The sequence below is a fragment of the Pelobates fuscus genome, chromosome 6 (genome assembly GCF_036172605.1).
Source record: "Pelobates fuscus isolate aPelFus1 chromosome 6, aPelFus1.pri, whole genome shotgun sequence".
NCBI lineage: Eukaryota > Metazoa > Chordata > Amphibia > Anura > Pelobatidae > Pelobates > Pelobates fuscus.
Window position 1 is genome coordinate 7,578,278 of NC_086322.1, and position 22,090 is coordinate 7,600,367.

The 22,090-nt window shown below is 36.1% G+C and overlaps 10 non-coding genes across 10 annotated transcripts; all 10 read left to right on the plus strand.

The window, feature by feature from the left end:
* Positions 1-283: 283 nt before the first annotated feature.
* TRNAP-UGG (transfer RNA proline (anticodon UGG)) lies at positions 284-355 on the plus strand. Its single transcript has one exon. It is a non-coding gene; the product is annotated as a tRNA-Pro (tRNA).
* Positions 356-1,382: 1,027 nt separating this feature from the next.
* TRNAP-UGG (transfer RNA proline (anticodon UGG)) lies at positions 1,383-1,454 on the plus strand. Its single transcript has one exon. It is a non-coding gene; the product is annotated as a tRNA-Pro (tRNA).
* Positions 1,455-2,482: 1,028 nt separating this feature from the next.
* TRNAP-UGG (transfer RNA proline (anticodon UGG)) lies at positions 2,483-2,554 on the plus strand. The gene has a single exon. It is a non-coding gene; the product is annotated as a tRNA-Pro (tRNA).
* A 2,127-nt stretch (positions 2,555-4,681) lies between these two features.
* TRNAP-UGG (transfer RNA proline (anticodon UGG)) lies at positions 4,682-4,753 on the plus strand. Its single transcript has one exon. It is a non-coding gene; the product is annotated as a tRNA-Pro (tRNA).
* Positions 4,754-5,781: 1,028 nt separating this feature from the next.
* Positions 5,782-5,853, plus strand: TRNAP-UGG (transfer RNA proline (anticodon UGG)). The gene has a single exon. It is a non-coding gene; the product is annotated as a tRNA-Pro (tRNA).
* Positions 5,854-11,531: 5,678 nt separating this feature from the next.
* On the plus strand, positions 11,532-11,603 carry TRNAP-UGG (transfer RNA proline (anticodon UGG)). Its single transcript has one exon. It is a non-coding gene; the product is annotated as a tRNA-Pro (tRNA).
* Positions 11,604-12,629: 1,026 nt separating this feature from the next.
* TRNAP-UGG (transfer RNA proline (anticodon UGG)) lies at positions 12,630-12,701 on the plus strand. The gene has a single exon. It is a non-coding gene; the product is annotated as a tRNA-Pro (tRNA).
* Positions 12,702-15,928: 3,227 nt separating this feature from the next.
* TRNAP-UGG (transfer RNA proline (anticodon UGG)) lies at positions 15,929-16,000 on the plus strand. Its single transcript has one exon. It is a non-coding gene; the product is annotated as a tRNA-Pro (tRNA).
* Positions 16,001-18,128: 2,128 nt separating this feature from the next.
* On the plus strand, positions 18,129-18,200 carry TRNAP-UGG (transfer RNA proline (anticodon UGG)). Its single transcript has one exon. It is a non-coding gene; the product is annotated as a tRNA-Pro (tRNA).
* Positions 18,201-20,326: 2,126 nt separating this feature from the next.
* On the plus strand, positions 20,327-20,398 carry TRNAP-UGG (transfer RNA proline (anticodon UGG)). Its single transcript has one exon. It is a non-coding gene; the product is annotated as a tRNA-Pro (tRNA).
* The last annotated feature ends 1,692 nt before the right edge of the window (positions 20,399-22,090 follow it).

Consider the following 22,090-nt stretch of genomic DNA (forward strand, 5'->3'; position numbering starts at 1 on the left):
TCATAAACAATTAAGAAATGAATGGACATTTTAAGTCTTCCCCAGCAATTTGACCAGAAACAGACTCAACTTTGACAACTGTCAATATGATTTATCACCATCGTACATAAACCTCAACTGTTAATTTACCCATACAATGAAAATGATATTGGAAAAACAGATCCTATTGAGGAAATTTAAAATCCTCACTTCAAAACGAAAACTTTGTTTCTATTTTGAGAACACAAACGCTGTCTGGCGCGTTAGTCTGGCAATTTTTTTCCTAAAACCCAACTAATGTAATGGCTCGTTGGTCTAGGGGTATGATTCTCGCTTTGGGTGCGAGAGGTCCCGGGTTCAAATCCCGGACGAGCCCAAGCAATTGGTGTTTTTCTTTTGAAACACGTAGCTTCCAACTGTGTTTAATATAGTCAGCAAAAATCATTTGTAGCAAAACCCTTCAAGTGCTCCACAGAGAAGATGTTGGCATGCCACCATCAATATATATATTTCCTGGTGCTTCTGATATCACCTTTCAAAGCTAACATCTTATATTAATACAAGTTTAGCTTTTACTTAGAATTGTATGAGAGAAATCATAAAAAATGTGTTGTTTTCATTATCAACCATTTAAAATCAATGGTTTATCGTAAGTCATTAATGCAAGTCCTAACTGCTCAGATGACGCTTTTAAGACTGCAAAGTCTTTCTTAAGACTTCAAAATCTTTGTTAACAACAAACAAAGGGGAAAAAATATATGTTTTGACATACGGAATTCTATTTTTATTCATACTTAGACATGTGCAAATATGTGTTGGAGAGGGTAGGTTTGAATCAAATTCCTTCCAGTACACGCCTGAATGTATCGATGAATAAAACTGTAAAGGTAAATTCAAGGCAGTCGTTACGTTCGGCTGTGGATTCAAGTTATGGAACCAGGCCAACCTCCCCAAACATTATTTTGCACAAGACTATTTATAATTAATTTCTCCTCTGCACATCTTTACTTTATTTTCAACATGGTGATAGCATGCAGAATATGAGAAAGAAAGTTAAATCCTTCATGTGCTTTTCCAACATATATTTGAACCACAAATTTCTCCTAAACCAACAAAGCCCTCATAAACAATTAAGAAATGAATGGACATTTTAAGTCTTCCCCAGCAATTTGACCAGAAACAGACTCAACTTTGACAACTGTCAATATGATTTATCACCATCGTACATAAACCTCAACTGTTAATTCACCCATACAATGAAAATGATATTGGAAAAACAGATCCTATTGAGGAATTTTAAAATCCTCACTTCAAAACGAAAACTTTGTTTCTATTTTGAGAACACAAACGCTGTCTGGCGCGTTAGTCTGGCAATTTTTTTCCTAAAACCCAACTAATGTAATGGCTCGTTGGTCTAGGGGTATGATTCTCGCTTTGGGTGCGAGAGGTCCCGGGTTCAAATCCCGGACGAGCCCAAGCAATTGGTGTTTTTCTTTTGAAACACGTAGCTTCCAACTGTGTTTAATATAGTCAGCAAAAATCATTTGTAGCAAAACCCTTCAAGTGCTCCACAGAGAAGATGTTGGCATGCCACCATCAATATATATATTTCCTGGTGCTTCTGATATCACCTTTCAAAGCTAACATCTTATATTAATACAAGTTTAGCTTTTACTTAGAATTGTATGAGAGAAATCATAAAAAATGTGTTGTTTTCATTATCAACCATTTAAAATCAATGGTTTATCGTAAGTCATTAATGCAAGTCCTAACTGCTCAGATGACGCTTTTAAGACTGCAAAGTCTTTCTTAAGATTGCAAAATCTTTGTTAACAACAAACAAAGGGGAAAAAAATATATGTTTTGACATACGGAATTCTATTTTTATTCATACTTAGACATGTGCAAATATGTGTTGGAGAGGGTAGGTTTGAATCAAATTCCTTCCAGTACACGCCTGAATGTATCGATGAATAAAACTGTGAAGGTAAATTCAAGGCAGTCGTTACGTTCGGCTGTGGATTCAAGTTATGGAACCAGGCCAACCTCCCCAAACATTATTTTGCACAAGACTATTTATAATTAATTTCTCCTATGCACATCTTTACTTTATTTTCAACATGGTGATAGCATGCAGAATATGAGAAAGAAAGTTGAATCCTTCATGTGCTTTTCCAACATATATTTGAACCACAAATTTCTCCTAAACCAACAAAGCCCTCATAAACAATTAAGAAATGAATGGACATTTTAAGTCTTCCCCAGCAATTTGACCAGAAACAGACTCAACTTTGACAACTGTCAATATGATTTATCACCATCGTACATAAACCTCAACTGTTAATTTACCCATACAATGAAAATGATATTGGAAAAACAGATCCTATTGAGGAAATTTAAAATCCTCACTTCAAAACGAAAACTTTGTTTCTATTTTGAGAACACAAACGCTGTCTGGCGCGTTAGTCTGGCAATTTTTTTCCTAAAACCCAACTAATGTAATGGCTCGTTGGTCTAGGGGTATGATTCTCGCTTTGGGTGCGAGAGGTCCCGGGTTCAAATCCCGGACGAGCCCAAGCAATTGGTGTTTTTCTTTTGAAACACGTAGCTTCCAACTGTGTTTAATATAGTCAGCAAAAATCATTTGTAGCAAAACCCTTCAAGTGCTCCACAGAGAAGATGTTGGCATGCCACCATCAATATATATATTTCCTGGTGCTTCTGATATCACCTTTCAAAGCTAACATCTTATATTAATACAAGTTTAGCTTTTACTTAGAATTGTATGAGAGAAATCATAAAAAATCTGTTGTTTTCATTATCAACCATTTAAAATCAATGGTTTATCGTAAGTCATTAATGCAAGTCCTAACTGCTCAGATGACGCTTTTAAGACTGCAAAGTCTTTCTTAAGACTGCAAAATCTTTGTTAACAACAAACAAAGGGGAAAAAAATATATGTTTTGACATACGGAATTCTATTTTTATTCATACTTAGACATGTGCAAATATGTGTTGGAGAGGGTAGGTTTGAATCAAATTCCTTCCAGTACACGCCTGAATGTATCGATGAATAAAACTGTGAAGGTAAATTCAAGGCAGTCGTTACGTTCGGCTGTGGATTCAAGTTATGGAACCAGGCCAACCTCCCCAAACATTATTTTGCTCAAGACTATTTACAATTAATTTCTCCTATGCACATCTTTACTTTATTTTCAACATGGTGATAGCATGCAGAATATGAGAAAGAAAGTTGAATCCTTCATGTGCTTTTCCAACATATATTTGAACCACAAATTTCTAATAAACCAACAAAGCCCTCATAAACAATTAAGAAATGAATGGACATTTTAAGTCTTCCCCAGCAATTTGACCAGAAACAGACTCAACTTTGACAACTGTCAATATGATTTATCACCATCATACATAAACCTCAACTGTTAAATTACCCATACAATGAAAATGATATTGGAAAAACAGATCCTATTGAGGAATTTTAAAATCCTCACTTCAAAACGAAAACTTTGTTTCTATTTTGAGAACACAAACGCTGTCTGGCGCGTTAGTCTGGCAATTTTTTTCCTAAAACCCAACTAATGTAATGGCTTGTTGGTCTAGGGGTATGATTCTCGCTTTGGGTGCGAGAGGTCCCGGGTTCAAATCCCGGACGAGCCCAAGCAATTGGTGTTTTTCTTTTGAAACACGTAGCTTCCAACTGTGTTTAATATAGTCAGCAAAAATCATTTGTAGCAAAACCCTTCAAGTGCTCCACAGAGAAGATGTTGGCATGCCACCATCAATATATATATTTCCTGGTGCTTCTGATATCACCTTTCAAAGCTAACATCTTATATTAATACAAGTTTAGCTTTTACTTAGAATTGTATGAGAGAAATCATAAAAAATGTGTTGTTTTCATTATCAACCATTTAAAATCAATGGTTTATCGTAAGTCATTAATGCAAGTCCTAACTGCTCAGATGACGCTTTTAAGACTGCAAAGTCTTTCTTAAGACTTCAAAATCTTTGTTAACAACAAACAAAGGGGAAAAAATATATGTTTTGACATACGGAATTCTATTTTTATTCATACTTAGACATGTGCAAATATGTGTTGGAGAGGGTAGGTTTGAATCAAATTCCTTCCAGTACACGCCTGAATGTATCGATGAATAAAACTGTAAAGGTAAATTCAAGGCAGTCGTTACGTTCGGCTGTGGATTCAAGTTATGGAACCAGGCCAACCTCCCCAAACATTATTTTGCACAAGACTATTTATAATTAATTTCTCCTCTGCACATCTTTACTTTATTTTCAACATGGTGATAGCATGCAGAATATGAGAAAGAAAGTTGAATCCTTCATGTGCTTTTCCAACATATATTTGAACCACAAATTTCTCCTAAACCAACAAAGCCCTCATAAACAATTAAGAAATGAATGGACATTTTAAGTCTTCCCCAGCAATTTGACCAGAAACAGACTCAACTTTGACAACTGTCAATATGATTTATCACCATCGTACATAAACCTCAACTGTTAATTTACCCATACAATGAAAATGATATTGGAAAAACAGATCCTATTGAGGAAATTTAAAATCCTCACTTCAAAACGAAAACTTTGTTTCTATTTTGAGAACACAAACGCTGTCTGGCGCGTTAGTCTGGCAATTTTTTTCCTAAAACCCAACTAATGTAATGGCTCGTTGGTCTAGGGGTATGATTCTCGCTTTGGGTGCGAGAGGTCCCGGGTTCAAATCCCGGACGAGCCCAAGCAATTGGTGTTTTGTTTTTGAAACACGTAGCTTCCAACTGTGTTTAATATAGTCAGCAAAAATCATTTGTAGCAAAACCCTTCAAGTGCTCCACAGAGAAGATGTTGGCATGCCACCATCAATATATATATTTCCTGGTGCTTCTGATATCACCTTTCAAAGCTAACATCTTATATTAATACAAGTTTAGCTTTTACTTAGAATTGTATGAGAGAAATCATAAAAAATGTGTTGTTTTCATTATCAACCATTTAAAATCAATGGTTTATCGTAAGTCATTAATGCAAGTCCTAACTGCTCAGATGACGCTTTTAAGACTGCAAAGTCTTTCTTAAGACTGCAAAATCTTTGTTAACAACAAACAAAGGGGAAAAAAATATATGTTTTGACATACGGAATTCTATTTTTATTCATACTTAGACATGTGCAAATATGTGTTGGAGAGGGTAGGTTTGAATCAAATTCCTTCCAGTACACGCCTGAATGTATCGATGAATAAAACTGTGAAGGTAAATTCAAGGCAGTCGTTACGTTCGGCTGTGGATTCAAGTTATGGAACCAGGCCAACCTCCCCAAACATTATTTTGCACAAGACTATTTATAATTAATTTCTCCTATGCACATCTTTACTTTATTTTCAACATGGTGATAGCATGCAGAATATGAGAAAGAAAGTTGAATCCTTCATGTGCTTTTCCAACATATATTTGAACCACAAATTTCTCCTAAACCAACAAAGCCCTCATAAACAATTAAGAAATGAATGGACATTTTAAGTCTTCCCCAGCAATTTGACCAGAAACAGACTCAACTTTGACAACTGTCAATATGATTTATCACCATCGTACATAAACCTCAACTGTTAATTTACCCATACAATGAAAATGATATTGGAAAAACAGATCCTATTGAGGAAATTTAAAATCCTCACTTCAAAACGAAAACTTTGTTTCTATTTTGAGAACACAAACGCTGTCTGGCGCGTTAGTCTGGCAATTTTTTTCCTAAAACCCAACTAATGTAATGGCTCGTTGGTCTAGGGGTATGATTCTCGCTTTGGGTGCGAGAGGTCCCGGGTTCAAATCCCGGACGAGCCCAAGCAATTGGTGTTTTGTTTTTGAAACACGTAGCTTCCAACTGTGTTTAATATAGTCAGCAAAAATCATTTGTAGCAAAACCCTTCAAGTGCTCCACAGAGAAGATGTTGGCATGCCACCATCAATATATATATTTCCTGGTGCTTCTGATATCACCTTTCAAAGCTAACATCTTATATTAATACAAGTTTAGCTTTTACTTAGAATTGTATGAGAGAAATCATAAAAAATGTGTTGTTTTCATTATCAACCATTTAAAATCAATGGTTTATCGTAAGTCATTAATGCAAGTCCTAACTGCTCAGATGACGCTTTTAAGACTGCAAAGTCTTTCTTAAGACTGCAAAATCTTTGTTAACAACAAACAAAGGGGAAAAAAATATATGTTTTGACATACGGAATTCTATTTTTATTCATACTAAGACATGTGCAAATATGTGTTGGAGAGGGTAGGTTTGAATCAAATTCCTTCCAGTACACGCCTGAATGTATCGATGAATAAAACTGTGAAGGTAAATTCAAGGCAGTCGTTACGTTCGGCTGTGGATTCAAGTTATGGAACCAGGCCAACCTCCCCAAACATTATTTTGCACAAGACTATTTATAATTAATTTCTCCTCTGCACATCTTTACTTTATTTTCAACATGGTGATAGCATGCAGAATATGAGAAAGAAAGTTGAATCCTTCATGTGCTTTTCCAACATATATTTGAACCACAAATTTCTAATAAACCAACAAAGCCCTCATAAACAATTAAGAAATGAATGGACATTTTAAGTCTTCCCCAGCAATTTGACCAGAAACAGACTCAACTTTGACAACTGTCAATATGATTTATCACCATCATACATAAACCTCAACTGTTAAATTACCCATACAATGAAAATGATATTGGAAAAACAGATCCTATTGAGGAATTTTAAAATCCTCACTTCAAAACGAAAACTTTGTTTCTATTTTGAGAACACAAACGCTGTCTGGCGCGTTAGTCTGGCAATTTTTTTCCTAAAACCCAACTAATGTAATGGCTTGTTGGTCTAGGGGTATGATTCTCGCTTTGGGTGCGAGAGGTCCCGGGTTCAAATCCCGGACGAGCCCAAGCAATTGGTGTTTTTATTTTGAAACACGTAGCTTCCAACTGTGTTTAATATAGTCAGCAAAAATCATTTGTAGCAAAACCCTTCAAGTGCTCCACAGAGAAGATGTTGGCATGCCACCATCAATATATATATTTCCTGGTGCTTCTGATATCACCTTTCAAAGCTAACATCTTATATTAATACAAGTTTAGCTTTTACTTAGAATTGTATGAGAGAAATCATAAAAAATGTGTTGTTTTCATTATCAACCATTTAAAATCAATGGTTTATCGTAAGTCATTAATGCAAGTCCTAACTGCTCAGATGACGCTTTTAAGACTGCAAAGTCTTTCTTAAGACTTCAAAATCTTTGTTAACAACAAACAAAGGGGAAAAAATATATGTTTTGACATACGGAATTCTATTTTTATTCATACTTAGACATGTGCAAATATGTGTTGGAGAGGGTAGGTTTGAATCAAATTCCTTCCAGTACACGCCTGAATGTATCGATGAATAAAACTGTAAAGGTAAATTCAAGGCAGTCGTTACGTTCGGCTGTGGATTCAAGTTATGGAACCAGGCCAACCTCCCCAAACATTATTTTGCACAAGACTATTTATAATTAATTTCTCCTCTGCACATCTTTACTTTATTTTCAACATGGTGATAGCATGCAGAATATGAGAAAGAAAGTTGAATCCTTCATGTGCTTTTCCAACATATATTTGAACCACAAATTTCTAATAAACCAACAAAGCCCTCATAAACAATTAAGAAATGAATGGACATTTTAAGTCTTCCCCAGCAATTTGACCAGAAACAGACTCAACTTTGACAACTGTCAATATGATTTATCACCATCATACATAAACCTCAACTGTTAAATTACCCATACAATGAAAATGATATTGGAAAAACAGATCCTATTGAGGAATTTTAAAATCCTCACTTCAAAACGAAAATAACCTTGTTATTAAAGGGGCGGACAAGGGAGGGGGGATTGTTTTGTTGGATAGAACTGCTTATCTGAAGGAATCAGAGCGAATACTCGAAAATAGGGATTACTATGAGGTCCTGGGAAGTGATCCCACTTTGCGTTTCAAGGGCGAACTGAGAGACCTCATAGAAGCAGCCTCACTGTGCGGGGCCATCGATAAAAAAGAAAGGAGCTTTTTTCTGTCAGCACAAGGAGAGGTTCCCATTTTTTACCATTTGCCTAAAGTGCACAAGTCCCTTACCAACCCCCCGGGCCGCCCCATTATATCGGGTATAAATTCATTGATCTCTCCTATCTCCAAATGGGTGGATTTCCATCTGCAGAGATACGTTCCCCATCTGCCATCCTTTGTGAAAGACACAGGACATGTGTTGTCCCTAGTTAAGGAGATTGAATGGTCTGAGCACTATTGTTGGCTGACGATAGACGTAGCAGCCCTCTATTCAAACATTGACCACACTTTGGGCTTAAAAGCCCTCTCCCTTTATCTAGGAGCAGATCCACTCCTCCCAGAGAAACAATCACAATTCATTATCAGTTTTACGGAATTTATGTTGAAACACAATTATTTTGAATTTAATGGAAAGTTCTTTATACAAAAGAAGGGAACTGCGATGGGGGCGAGTTTCGCTCCCTCCTACGCGAACTTGTTTATGGGCCATTGGGAACAAGAAATGATCTTTGCGGAACCATACTGGATGGAGCGGCTCGCCCTATATCGAAGATTTATCGATGATATTTTAATTGTCTGGAGGGGTGATTGGAAAGATATAGACAACTTCATGACCTACATTAACAACAACAGATGGGGTCTTTCCTTCACGCACAAGAAACACAGGTCCACAATTGATTTTTTAGACCTAACTCTTACAGGGCTTGGGAGTAGAATCATCACCAAAACTTTCCAAAAGAGTGTGGATGTAAACGGTTACTTACACGCTAACAGCTGTCATCATCCCACATGGATCCATAACATCCCACTGGGACAATTCATTAGAATCAAACGGAACTGTTCGTTTCTGTCTGATTATGAAAGAGAATCATTTGTTCTATGTCAACGCTTCGTTGAAAAGTCCTATCCACCGTATAAGATTTTGAATGCTTATCTGAAGGGGCTTAACTATGGTGATACCCCCATCCTTGGGAATCAAGTTTTGGATCTTCCCAGCTCAAGGCAATCCCCCGCAAGTACATACCACGAGCAGAAACTACACACAGAGGAGCACTATATGATTCTCCAACTTTTGGACAATGTTCAAGTCCCGAAATACAAGACAGCTAAGTTTAACATCAGCACTAAGGAAGTTGGTAAGGGTACTACACCTATCTTTACAACTTCATTTAATAAAGCGTATGATGACATCATTGAGATCCTTCATAAGTACTGGCCCATTTTGAGGAAAGATCCTTGGCTATCCTTTTGCATCTCGGACTCACCAAGAGTTACATTCAGGAAAGCACCTAGCTTGAAGAACATTCTAGCACCCTCCAAACTGCCGTGCCACAAAGAGAGGAAAACGACACTGACAAATAAGGGCCTCACAAGTAAACGTTGTGGTCACACCAAATGTTTGACATGTGGCTATATTTGGCATTCTATCTCAAGTTTTAGCCCGTTTAATAGCTCTGAATATTTTTTCGTTCAATCAGATATCAATTGTAACACCTCCTTTGTTGTATACTTGTTAATCTGTCCCTGTGATCGGCAGTATGTGGGCCAAACAATAAGACCCTTGAAATGTAGGTTCCGCGAACACAGAACAGCTATAATTCGTAACAACTGCAAATCCTCAGTAGCTCGACACTTTTTTACTTTTCACGATAATAACCCTTCTGGCATCAGGTTATTGGGCCTAACGCATATTCCCCCATTCCAAGATTTGGCCAAGAGGAAGAGGGAACTTATCAAATGCGAATCCATGTGGATTTTTAGGTTGAATACCATGACACCCAACGGCCTGAATGAGGAGCTAGATCTATTCTAAGGGCTTTACTATTATTGGTTTTTCTTTTTGTATTTCACATTTATTCATATCCATATACCTTTATGCTGGTTCTGTGGTTTTCTTTTGTGGGTCCTGATCAGATGGTTCTGTGCAAATATTAGGGGGTACTTACCATAAGCACCTACGATTATAGATCGCGCTCCAAACCCATCTGGTTCGTTTTGTTTGCTTATATTTGCATTTTTTCTATGCTGACTTTTGATTTGGTACAGATATCTTTCTGTATAAATATCATGAGATATATTACATATTATTAATATTGATGATTCTAGACCACTCTTGAAGCTGACTGTCATTTATGTACACGATCAGCATCTGTCCCCTTAAGTTACAGGGGTTCTTTACTATAGATGTTTATTGGTACATTTTGGTCTTTTATGTTTTTTAAATTCATGTATGTACATGGATGTCTCAGGGATTCACCCTTTTCCTCTGTGTGCTCTATAGGTAGCTTTGTTTATTATTTTAGTTGCTATTTCTATTCATCTTTATTCATTTTTTGTTCATTAACTTTGCATTTAATGGTTAATTGGTGGGTGTATATAAAGTTTGAACTGTGGCTGTTCCTGCATCTTGAGAAAGTCCCGTGGGCGGGACGAAACGCGTCGATGAGCCACAGCTGTTAAACTCGACACCCTGATCAGCCGTTGCAGGAAGAGGTCGGGTGCAGGAATCTCCGTGAGTATTCACTTGAAGCGTGTTCTGCTGCCGGCTGGTCTTCGTACACCGCGGTCTTTTTTGAAGGCACCGACCGTGGTGCAACACGTTCCCTGCTGGAGTGCCTTCTTTATTTACCGCGGTCTTTTTAGAAGATTCCGACCGCGGTTCAGCATTATTCTCCCTACACGTCGGATCTCGTCCTGCTCCCGAATATTCCTCCGGTTTACACCTCGGTGGGGGCCCCCACCGAGGCTAGGTACTTCTATTGAGCTGTTTCATTTTTATGCTACTAATTTTTTCATGTCTATATTACTGTATGATTTTTTATATTTCTAGATAGCTATATTCTACTATATACCACATATTATATCAATTTTACTAATTGTAGAGTTATCTGGCTATCTTTTTTATTAATCATCTAATAATAAATACATTTATACTGGTATAAACATTTTTGTTTACTTTTTCTGTTTATTTAGGTGCGCACATGCATTTTATTTCGTGAGCCTACACTCAGATCTAGTCGCTTGTATATGTGTGTTGCTGCCCGTTTTATTTATTTTTTTGATATTTATTACACCGTGTTTTTTGAGTTGTTATTTTCAACATATATTTGAACCACAAATTTCTCCTAAACCAACAAAGCCCTCATAAACAATTAAGAAATGAATGGACATTTTAAGTCTTCCCCAGCAATTTGACCAGAAACAGACTCAACTTTGACAACTGTCAATATGATTTATCACCATCGTACATAAACCTCAACTGTTAATTTACCCATACAATGAAAATGATATTGGAAAAACAGATCCTATTGAGGAAATTTAAAATCCTCACTTCAAAACGAAAACTTTGTTTCTATTTTGAGAACACAAACGCTGTCTGGCGCGTTAGTCTGGCAATTTTTTTCCTAAAACCCAACTAATGTAATGGCTCGTTGGTCTAGGGGTATGATTCTCGCTTTGGGTGCGAGAGGTCCCGGGTTCAAATCCCGGACGAGCCCAAGCAATTGGTGTTTTGTTTTTGAAACACGTAGCTTCCAACTGTGTTTAATATAGTCAGCAAAAATCATTTGTAGCAAAACCCTTCAAGTGCTCCACAGAGAAGATGTTGGCATGCCACCATCAATATATATATTTCCTGGTGCTTCTGATATCACCTTTCAAAGCTAACATCTTATATTAATACAAGTTTAGCTTTTACTTAGAATTGTATGAGAGAAATCATAAAAAATGTGTTGTTTTCATTATCAACCATTTAAAATCAATGGTTTATCGTAAGTCATTAATGCAAGTCCTAACTGCTCAGATGACGCTTTTAAGACTGCAAAGTCTTTCTTAAGACTGCAAAATCTTTGTTAACAACAAACAAAGGGGAAAAAAATATATGTTTTGACATACGGAATTCTATTTTTATTCATACTTAGACGTGCAAACATGTGTTGGAGAGGGTAGGTTTGAATCAAATTCCTTCCAGTACACGCCTGAATGTATCGATGAATAAAACTGTGAAGGTAAATTCAAGGCAGTCGTTACGTTCGGCTGTGGATTCAAGTTATGGAACCAGGCCAACCTCCCCAAACATTATTTTGCTCAAGACTATTTATAATTAATTTCTCCTATGCACATCTTTACTTTATTTTCAACATGGTGATAGCATGCAGAATATGAGAAAGAAAGTTCAATCCTTCATGTGCTTTTCCAACATATATTTGAACCACAAATTTCTCCTAAACCAATAAAGCCCTCATAAACAATTAAGAAATGAATGGACATTTTAAGTCTTCCCCAGCAATTTGACCAGAAACAGACTCAACTTTGACAACTGTCAATATGATTTATCACCATCGTACATAAACCTCAACTGTTAATTTACCCATACAATGAAAATGATATTGGAAAAACAGATCCTATTGAGGAAATTTAAAATCCTCACTTCAAAACGAAAACTTTGTTTCTATTTTGAGAACACAAACGCTGTCTGGCGCGTTAGTCTGGTATTTTTTTTCCTAAAACCCAACTAATGTAATGGCTCGTTGGTCTAGGGGTATGATTCTCGCTTTGGGTGCGAGAGGTCCCGGGTTCAAATCCCGGACGAGCCCAAGCAATTGGTGTTTTTCTTTTGAAACACGTAGCTTCCAACTGTGTTTAATATAGTCAGCAAAAATCATTTGTAGCAAAACCCTTCAAGTGCTCCACAGAGAAGATGTTGGCATGCCACCATCAATATATATATTTCCTGGTGCTTCTGATATCACCTTTCAAAGCTAACATCTTATATTAATACAAGTTTAGCTTTTACTTAGAATTGTATGAGAGAAATCATAAAAAATGTGTTGTTTTCATTATCAACCTTTTAAAATCAATGGTTTATCGTAAGTCATTAATGCAAGTCCTAACTGCTCAGATGACGCTTTTAAGACTGCAAAGTCTTTCTTAAGACTGCAAAATCTTTGTTAACAACAAACAAAGGGGAAAAAAATATATGTTTTGACATACGGAATTCTATTTTTATTCATACTTAGACATGTGCAAATATGTGTTGGAGAGGGTAGGTTTGAATCAAATTCCTTCCAGTACACGCCTGAATGTATCGATGAATAAAACTGTGAAGGTAAATTCAAGGCAGTCGTTACGTTCGGCTGTGGATTCAAGTTATGGAACCAGGCCAACCTCCCCAAACATTATTTTGCACAAGACTATTTATAATTAATTTCTCCTCTGCACATCTTTACTTTATTTTCAACATGGTGATAGCATGCAGAATATGAGAAAGAAAGTTGAATCCTTCATGTGCTTTTCCAACATATATTTGAACCACAAATTTCTAATAAACCAACAAAGCCCTCATAAACAATTAAGAAATGAATGGACATTTTAAGTCTTCCCCAGCAATTTGACCAGAAACAGACTCAACTTTGACAACTGTCAATATGATTTATCACCATCGTACATAAACCTCAACTGTTAAATTACCCATGCAATGAAAATGATATTGGAAAAACAGATCCTATTGAGGAAATTTAAAATCCTCACTTCAAAACGAAAACTTTGTTTCTATTTTGAGAACACAAACGCTGTCTGGCGCGTTAGTCTGGCAATTTTTTTCCTAAAACCCAACTAATGTAATGGCTCGTTGGTCTAGGGGTATGATTCTCGCTTTGGGTGTGAGAGGTCCCGGGTTCGAATCCCGGACGAGCCCAAGCAATTGCGTTTTTTTTTTTTTAAACACGTAGCTTCCAACTGTGTTTAATATAGTCAGCAAAAATCATTTGTAGCAAAAGCCTTCAAGTGCTCCACAGAGAAGATGTTGGCATGCCACCATCAATATATATATTTCCTGGTGCTTCTGATATCACCTTTCAAAGCTAACATCTTATATTAATACAAGTTTAGCTTTTACTTAGAATTGTATGAGAGAAATCATAAAAAATGTGTTGTTTTCATTATCAACCATTTAAAATCAATGGTTTATCGTAAGTCATTAATGCAAGTCCTAACTGCTCAGATGACGCTTTTAAGACTGCAAAGTCTTTCTTAAGACTGCAAAATCTTTGTTAACAACAAACAAAGGGGAAAAAATATATGTTTTGACATACGGAATTCTATTTTTATTCATACTAAGACATGTGCAAATATGTGTTGGAGAGGGTAGGTTTGAATCAAATTCCTTCCAGTACACGCCTGAATGTATCGATGAATAAAACTGTGAAGGTAAATTCAAGGCAGTCGTTACGTTCGGCTGTGGATTCAAGTTATGGAACCAGGCCAACCTCCCCAAACATTATTTTGCACAAGACTATTTATAATTAATTTCTCCTCTGCACATCTTTACTTTATTTTCAACATGGTGATAGCATGCAGAATATGAGAAAGAAAGTTGAATCCTTCATGTGCTTTTCCAACATATATTTGAACCACAAATTTCTAATAAACCAACAAAGCCCTCATAAACAATTAAGAAATGAATGGACATTTTAAGTCTTCCCCAGCAATTTGACCAGAAACAGACTCAACTTTGACAACTGTCAATATGATTTATCACCATCATACATAAACCTCAACTGTTAAATTACCCATACAATGAAAATGATATTGGAAAAACAGATCCTATTGAGGAATTTTAAAATCCTCACTTCAAAACGAAAACTTTGTTTCTATTTTGAGAACACAAACGCTGTCTGGCGCGTTAGTCTGGCAATTTTTTTCCTAAAACCCAACTAATGTAATGGCTTGTTGGTCTAGGGGTATGATTCTCGCTTTGGGTGCGAGAGGTCCCGGGTTCAAATCCCGGACGAGCCCAAGCAATTGGTGTTTTTCTTTTGAAACACGTAGCTTCCAACTGTGTTTAATATAGTCAGCAAAAATCATTTGTAGCAAAACCCTTCAAGTGCTCCACAGAGAAGATGTTGGCATGCCACCATCAATATATATATTTCCTGGTGCTTCTGATATCACCTTTCAAAGCTAACATCTTATATTAATACAAGTTTAGCTTTTACTTAGAATTGTATGAGAGAAATCATAAAAAATGTGTTGTTTTCATTATCAACCATTTAAAATCAATGGTTTATCGTAAGTCATTAATGCAAGTCCTAACTGCTCAGATGACGCTTTTAAGACTGCAAAGTCTTTCTTAAGACTTCAAAATCTTTGTTAACAACAAACAAAGGGGAAAAAATATATGTTTTGACATACGGAATTCTATTTTTATTCATACTTAGACATGTGCAAATATGTGTTGGAGAGGGTAGGTTTGAATCAAATTCCTTCCAGTACACGCCTGAATGTATCGATGAATAAAACTGTAAAGGTAAATTCAAGGCAGTCGTTACGTTCGGCTGTGGATTCAAGTTATGGAACCAGGCCAACCTCCCCAAACATTATTTTGCACAAGACTATTTATAATTAATTTCTCCTCTGCACATCTTTACTTTATTTTCAACATGGTGATAGCATGCAGAATATGAGAAAGAAAGTTGAATCCTTCATGTGCTTTTCCAACATATATTTGAACCACAAATTTCTCCTAAACCAACAAAGCCCTCATAAACAATTAAGAAATGAATGGACATTTTAAGTCTTCCCCAGCAATTTGACCAGAAACAGACTCAACTTTGACAACTGTCAATATGATTTATCACCATCGTACATAAACCTCAACTGTTAATTTACCCATACAATGAAAATGATATTGGAAAAACAGATCCTATTGAGGAAATTTAAAATCCTCACTTCAAAACGAAAACTTTGTTTCTATTTTGAGAACACAAACGCTGTCTGGCGCGTTAGTCTGGCAATTTTTTTCCTAAAACCCAACTAATGTCATGGCTCGTTGGTCTAGGGGTATGATTCTCGCTTTGGGTGCGAGAGGTCCCGGGTTCAAATCCCGGACGAGCCCAAGCAATTGGTGTTTTTCTTTTGAAACACGTAGCTTCCAACTGTGTTTAATATAGTCAGCAAAAATCATTTGTAGCAAAACCCTTCAAGTGCTCCACAGAGAAGATGTTGGCATGCCACCATCAATATATATATTTCCTGGTGCTTCTGATATCACCTTTCAAAGCTAACATCTTATATTAATACAAGTTTAGCTTTTACTTAGAATTGTATGAGAGAAATCATAAAAAATGTGTTGTTTTCATTATCAACCATTTAAAATCAATGGTTTATCGTAAGTCATTAATGCAAGTCCTAACTGCTCAGATGACGCTTTTTAGACTGCAAAGTCTTTCTTAAGACTGCAAAATCTTTGTTAACAACAAACAAAGGGGAAAAAAATATATGTTTTGACATACGGAATTCTATTTTTATTCATACTTAGACATGTGCAAATATGTGTTGGAGAGGGTAGGTTTGAATCAAATTCCTTCCAGTACACGCCTGAATGTATCGATGAATAAAACTGTGAAGGTAAATTCAAGGCAGTCGTTACGTTCGGCTGTGGATTCAAGTTATGGAACCAGGCCAACCTCCCCAAACATTATTTTGCTCAAGACTATTTATAATTAATTTCTCCTATGCACATCTTTACTTTATTTTCAACATGGTGATAGCATGCAGAATATGAGAAAGAAAGTTCAATCCTTCATGTGCTTTTCCAACATATATTTGAACCACAAATTTCTCCTAAACCAATAAAGCCCTCATAATTAATTAAGAAATGAATGGACATTTTAAGTCTTCCCCAGCAATTTGACCAGAAACAGACTCAACTTTGACAACTGTCAATATGATTTATCACCATCGTACATAAACCTCAACTGTTAAATTACCCATGCAATGAAAATGATATTGGAAAAACAGATCCTATTGAGGAAATTTAAAATCCTCACTTCAAAACGAAAACTTTGTTTCTATTTTGAGAACACAAACGCTGTCTGGCGCGTTAGTCTGGCAATTTTTTTCCTAAAACCCAACTAATGTAATGGCTCGTTGGTCTAGGGGTATGATTCTCGCTTTGGGTGTGAGAGGTCCCGGGTTCGAATCCCGGACGAGCCCAAGCAATTGCGTTTTTTTTTTTTTAAACACGTAGCTTCCAACTGTGTTTAATATAGTCAGCAAAAATCATTTGTAGCAAAAGCCTTCAAGTGCTCCACAGAGAAGATGTTGGCATGCCACCATCAATATATATATTTCCTGGTGCTTCTGATATCACCTTTCAAAGCTAACATCTTATATTAATACAAGTTTAGCTTTTACTTAGAATTGTATGAGAGAAATCATAAAAAATGTGTTGTTTTCATTATCAACCATTTAAAATCAATGGTTTATCGTAAGTCATTAATGCAAGTCCTAACTGCTCAGATGACGCTTTTAAGACTGCAAAGTCTTTCTTAAGACTGCAAAATCTTTGTTAACAACAAACAAAGGGGAAAAAATATATGTTTTGACATACGGAATTCTATTTTTATTCATACTAAGACATGTGCAAATATGTGTTGGAGAGGGTAGGTTTGAATCAAATTCCTTCCAGTACACGCCTGAATGTATCGATGAATAAAACTGTGAAGGTAAATTCAAGGCAGTCGTTACGTTCGGCTGTGGATTCAAGTTATGGAACCAGGCCAACCTCCCCAAACATTATTTTGCACAAGACTATTTATAATTAATTTCTCCTCTGCACATCTTTACTTTATTTTCAACATGGTGATAGCATGCAGAATATGAGAAAGAAAGTTGAATCCTTCATGTGCTTTTCCAACATATATTTGAACCACAAATTTCTAATAAACCAACAAAGCCCTCATAAACAATTAAGAAATGAATGGACATTTTAAGTCTTCCCCAGCAATTTGACCAGAAACAGACTCAACTTTGACAACTGTCAATATGATTTATCACCATCATACATAAACCTCAACTGTTAATTCACCCATACAATGAAAATGATATTGGAAAAACAGATCCTATTGAGGAATTTTAAAATCCTCACTTCAAAACGAAAACTTTGTTTCTATTTTGAGAACACAAACGCTGTCTGGCGCGTTAGTCTGGCAATTTTTTTCCTAAAACCCAACTAATGTAATGGCTCGTTGGTCTAGGGGTATGATTCTCGCTTTGGGTGCGAGAGGTCCCGGGTTCAAATCCCGGACGAGCCCAAGCAATTGGTGTTTTTCTTTTGAAACACGTAGCTTCCAACTGTGTTTAATATAGTCAGCAAAAATCATTTGTAGCAAAACCCTTCAAGTGCTCCACAGAGAAGATGTTGGCATGCCACCATCAATATATATATTTCCTGGTGCTTCTGATATCACCTTTCAAAGCTAACATCTTATATTAATACAAGTTTAGCTTTTACTTAGAATTGTATGAGAGAAATCATAAAAAATGTGTTGTTTTCATTATCAACCATTTAAAATCAATGGTTTATCGTAAGTCATTAATGCAAGTCCTAACTGCTCAGATGACGCTTTTAAGACTGCAAAGTCTTTCTTAAGACTTCAAAATCTTTGTTAACAACAAACAAAGGGGAAAAAATATATGTTTTGACATACGGAATTCTATTTTTATTCATACTTAGACATGTGCAAATATGTGTTGGAGAGGGTAGGTTTGAATCAAATTCCTTCCAGTACACGCCTGAATGTATCGATGAATAAAACTGTAAAGGTAAATTCAAGGCAGTCGTTACGTTCGGCTGTGGATTCAAGTTATGGAACCAGGCCAACCTCCCCAAACATTATTTTGCACAAGACTATTTATAATTAATTTCTCCTCTGCACATCTTTACTTTATTTTCAACATGGTGATAGCATGCAGAATATGAGAAAGAAAGTTGAATCCTTCATGTGCTTTTCCAACATATATTTGAACCACAAATTTCTCCTAAACCAACAAAGCCCTCATAAACAATTAAGAAATGAATGGACATTTTAAGTCTTCCCCAGCAATTTGACCAGAAACAGACTCAACTTTGACAACTGTCAATATGATTTATCACCATCGTACATAAACCTCAACTGTTAATTTACCCATACAATGAAAATGATATTGGAAAAACAGATCCTATTGAGGAAATTTAAAATCCTCACTTCAAAACGAAAACTTTGTTTCTATTTTGAGAACACAAACGCTGTCTGGCGCGTTAGTCTGGCAATTTTTTTCCTAAAACCCAACTAATGTAATGGCTTGTTGGTCTAGGGGTATGATTCTCGCTTTGGGTGCGAGAGGTCCCGGGTTCAAATCCCGGACGAGCCCAAGCAATTGGTGTTTTTCTTTTGAAACACGTAGCTTCCAACTGTGTTTAATATAGTCAGCAAAAATCATTTGTAGCAAAACCCTTCAAGTGCTCCACAGAGAAGATGTTGGCATGCCACCATCAATATATATATTTCCTGGTGCTTCTGATATCACCTTTCAAAGCTAACATCTTATATTAATACAAGTTTAGCTTTTACTTAGAATTGTATGAGAGAAATCATAAAAAATGTGTTGTTTTCATTATCAACCATTTAAAATCAATGGTTTATCGTAAGTCATTAATGCAAGTCCTAACTGCTCAGATGACGCTTTTAAGACTGCAAAGTCTTTCTTAAGACTTCAAAATCTTTGTTAACAACAAACAAAGGGGAAAAAATATATGTTTTGACATACGGAATTCTATTTTTATTCATACTTAGACATGTGCAAATATGTGTTGGAGAGGGTAGGTTTGAATCAAATTCCTTCCAGTACACGCCTGAATGTATCGATGAATAAAACTGTAAAGGTAAATTCAAGGCAGTCGTTACGTTCGGCTGTGGATTCAAGTTATGGAACCAGGCCAACCTCCCCAAACATTATTTTGCACAAGACTATTTATAATTAATTTCTCCTCTGCACATCTTTACTTTATTTTCAACATGGTGATAGCATGCAGAATATGAGAAAGAAAGTTGAATCCTTCATGTGCTTTTCCAACATATATTTGAACCACAAATTTCTCCTAAACCAACAAAGCCCTCATAAACAATTAAGAAATGAATGGACATTTTAAGTCTTCCCCAGCAATTTGACCAGAAACAGACTCAACTTTGACAACTGTCAATATGATTTATCACCATCGTACATAAACCTCAACTGTTAATTTACCCATACAATGAAAATGATATTGGAAAAACAGATCCTATTGAGGAAATTTAAAATCCTCACTTCAAAACGAAAACTTTGTTTCTATTTTGAGAACACAAACGCTGTCTGGCGCGTTAGTCTGGCAATTTTTTTCCTAAAACCCAACTAATGTAATGGCTCGTTGGTCTAGGGGTATGATTCTCGCTTTGGGTGCGAGAGGTCCCGGGTTCAAATCCCGGACGAGCCCAAGCAATTGGTGTTTTTCTTTTGAAACACGTAGCTTCCAACTGTGTTTAATATAGTCAGCAAAAATCATTTGTAGCAAAACCCTTCAAGTGCTCCACAGAGAAGATGTTGGCATGCCACCATCAATATATATATTTCCTGGTGCTTCTGATATCACCTTTCAAAGCTAACATCTTATATTAATACAAGTTTAGCTTTTACTTAGAATTGTATGAGAGAAATCATAAAAAATGTGTTGTTTTCATTATCAACCATTTAAAATCAATGGTTTATCGTAAGTCATTAATGCAAGTCCTAACTGCTCAGATGACGCTTTTTAGACTGCAAAGTCTTTCTTAAGACTGCAAAATCTTTGTTAACAACAAACAAAGGGGAAAAAAATATATGTTTTGACATACGGAATTCTATTTTTATTCATACTTAGACATGTGCAAATATGTGTTGGAGAGGGTAGGTTTGAATCAAATTCCTTCCAGTACACGCCTGAATGTATCGATGAATAAAACTGTGAAGGTAAATTCAAGGCAGTCGTTACGTTCGGCTGTGGATTCAAGTTATGGAACCAGGCCAACCTCCCCAAACATTATTTTGCTCAAGACTATTTATAATTAATTTCTCCTATGCACATCTTTACTTTATTTTCAACATGGTGATAGCATGCAGAATATGAGAAAGAAAGTTCAATCCTTCATGTGCTTTTCCAACATATATTTGAACCACAAATTTCTCCTAAACCAATAAAGCCCTCATAAACAATTAAGAAATGAATGGACATTTTAAGTCTTCCCCAGCAATTTGACCAGAAACAGACTCAACTTTGACAACTGTCAATATGATTTATCACCATCGTACATAAACCTCAACTGTTAAATTACCCATGCAATGAAAATGATATTGGAAAAACAGATCCTATTGAGGAAATTTAAAATCCTCACTTCAAAACGAAAACTTTGTTTCTATTTTGAGAACACAAACGCTGTCTGGCGCGTTAGTCTGGCAATTTTTTTCCTAAAACCCAACTAATGTAATGGCTCGTTGGTCTAGGGGTATGATTCTCGCTTTGGGTGTGAGAGGTCCCGGGTTCGAATCCCGGACGAGCCCAAGCAATTGCGTTTTTTTTTTTTTAAACACGTAGCTTCCAACTGTGTTTAATATAGTCAGCAAAAATCATTTGTAGCAAAAGCCTTCAAGTGCTCCACAGAGAAGATGTTGGCATGCCACCATCAATATATATATTTCCTGGTGCTTCTGATATCACCTTTCAAAGCTAACATCTTATATTAATACAAGTTTAGCTTTTACTTAGAATTGTATGAGAGAAATCATAAAAAATGTGTTGTTTTCATTATCAACCATTTAAAATCAATGGTTTATCGTAAGTCATTAATGCAAGTCCTAACTGCTCAGATGACGCTTTTAAGACTGCAAAGTCTTTCTTAAGACTTCAAAATCTTTGTTAACAACAAACAAAGGGGAAAAAATATATGTTTTGACATACGGAATTCTATTTTTATTCATACTTAGACATGTGCAAATATGTGTTGGAGAGGGTAGGTTTGAATCAAATTCCTTCCAGTACACGCCTGAATGTATCGATGAATAAAACTGTAAAGGTAAATTCAAGGCAGTCGTTACGTTCGGCTGTGGATTCAAGTTATGGAACCAGGCCAACCTCCCCAAACATTATTTTGCA